We start from the raw sequence: 2,048 nt of genomic DNA, 5'->3' as shown, positions 1-2,048 counted from the left end.
TCTGCCTGAAATACCTTTCTCTTTAAGAGTCCCCTGGAAAACTTCCCGTTCATCTTTCTAGACTCCATGACTCCTTCCAGAAGCCTCTCTAACTCTTCCCCTCACCCCAGGGCCAAAACTAAGGTTGGGCAAGCAGGGCACCTAGGTAGAACATTTAAGGAGGTGCTTCCACAATCTAAGTAGGGCCTCTTTAGATCTGGTGGCCCAGGTGCCTCACTGGTCTCCCCCTAGTGCCCACCTCCTCTGCTGCTGGATATTCTCCTTTTTCAAGTAATGCCCCTGTGTCAGTATGTGGCTGCAGGTCAGCAATACTTTATCTCTGCATGTGAGCGTTTTGGGGGTAGGACTATGCTTTATTCACTAGCGAAACCCAGCAGCCTGCTTTCTACTAAAACATTGATTGTGGCCTTCATGAAATAAAACTCTGTCCTGAGGAATTAATGTGTTGTTGTTTATCAAGCACCGTGCTATGTGCTAGGGATTCAAAGATGGCATAGTCCCTGCCCTGAGAAAAAATGAACACACCTATTCTATGCTCCCTGCTTTCCTACTTAGGACAGAAACCCCCCAGCTTGAAACACTGACTACCTGTGCAGCCGGTTGAAGCCATTCCCAGGCCCCCTCCCAGAGTCTCTGACTGCAGACTGCAGCAGAGTTCAGCGGTGCCACAATCAAACTCAGAGAAACATTTCTCCACTTTGTCCCTTCATCCACTTACTTATTTGTTCCTTTGACTATTATTGAATGCCTACTCTTTGTAAGCCGTTGTGCTAGGAGCTGTCAAGGAAACAAAGATAAATCTGGGAAGAATAATGTCTTATAGATGCCTATAGTTTATGAAATGTCTCCGTATGCACAATTTTGTTTGATCAGTGCGTTAAAGATGATCTCCCTTTTAGAGATAAGGCTTATTTGTTCCAAATCACACATAAGTAGGTAGTGGGGACTAGAATCAAGGTCACACAGTAAGTGATGGGGACTAGAATCAAGATCATATAGTAAGTAGTGAGGTTCAGGATCAAGGTCACACAGGAAATACAGACTAGGATCAAGGTCCCATATAAGTAATGTGAACTGGAATTAATGTTACATAGTAAGTAGTGGTGACTGGAATTGAGGTCACATAGTGAACAAGTACAGGGGACTAGGATCAAGGTCACATACTGAGTTTGTAGGGGTGACAGGAATTGATGTCAAACAGTGAGTAAGTAGGGGGAACTAGGATCAAGGTCAGACGGTGAGTATGTAGTGGGGACTGGAATGGAGGGGCACTTGGAATAAAACCAAGCTGTCTTCCAACTTGAAACAGAGTTTGTCCTAGAAAGATGACTCACAAGAATTTCATACCTCAGAACATGGGCCCAGCAGAAAGAAAGGGAGGGAGAAAGAAGGGGGATCCTGGTACCAGCTTGTGTAGATGAGAAGGGAGGGCCAGCTAATCTGTGGTTCCCAGCTAGCCTAAAGGCTGTTGCTTAATCCCAATGAACAGGGGCCCAAGGTGAGGTCACCTGCCTGTGTGCCTGGAGTGAGCTCTGGAAATCTCTGAACTTCCTCCACCTCCCTCCCTCCTACTCTTCCTCCCTTCCCTACCCTAAGGAACCCCTCTATCCCCACAAAGGAGGGATGTCCTGGCTTCTCCACTGCATAGCCCCTCTTTACCCTGTGGTCTCTTCTTCCCTGGATGATTGGTGGACTGGAGAACATGACTCACCTCACTCTCTGTGCCTCTCCCCCAGGCTTGCTCATTAGCCCAGAGACAGGGTTGGGGTAGAGGGGGAAGCAGTCAGCAATAAGCCGCCACCCCCACCCCCCAGGCCAGCTCTCACCTCTCCCCTCCCAGGGCTGGGCTCCCAAGGCTCTGAGACCAGGCTGTCAATTAAACAGACCTGACAGCTGACAGTTTTCTGGAACAGCCTGGTTAGCTTTCCTCCTCCTCTCTCTCTCTCTCTCTCTCTCTTTTTTTTTCTCTTGTTCCTTTCCCTTGTTGTTGTTGCAAGACTGAACGCCTGACTGGAATTTAAAGCAAGGCTTTGGGAGAAAAATGCACG

General features: G+C 47.9%; 1 long non-coding RNA gene across 1 annotated transcript in view; it reads right to left on the bottom strand.

Annotated features, from left to right (window-relative positions):
- LOC107184586 overlaps positions 1-1,838 on the bottom strand; it is a 12,461-nt gene extending 10,623 nt beyond the window's left edge. Inside the window, exon 1 of the long non-coding RNA XR_001515457.1 lies at positions 1,827-1,838. This is a non-coding gene — a long non-coding RNA (uncharacterized LOC107184586). The remainder of the gene's footprint in view (positions 1-1,826) is intronic.
- Between the last annotated feature and the right edge of the window lie 210 nt (positions 1,839-2,048).

This window comes from Myotis davidii, unplaced genomic scaffold (genome assembly GCF_000327345.1).
Source record: "Myotis davidii unplaced genomic scaffold, ASM32734v1 scaffold591, whole genome shotgun sequence".
Lineage (NCBI taxonomy): Eukaryota > Metazoa > Chordata > Mammalia > Chiroptera > Vespertilionidae > Myotis > Myotis davidii.
This window is presented reverse-complemented; position numbering and strand designations above follow the sequence as displayed.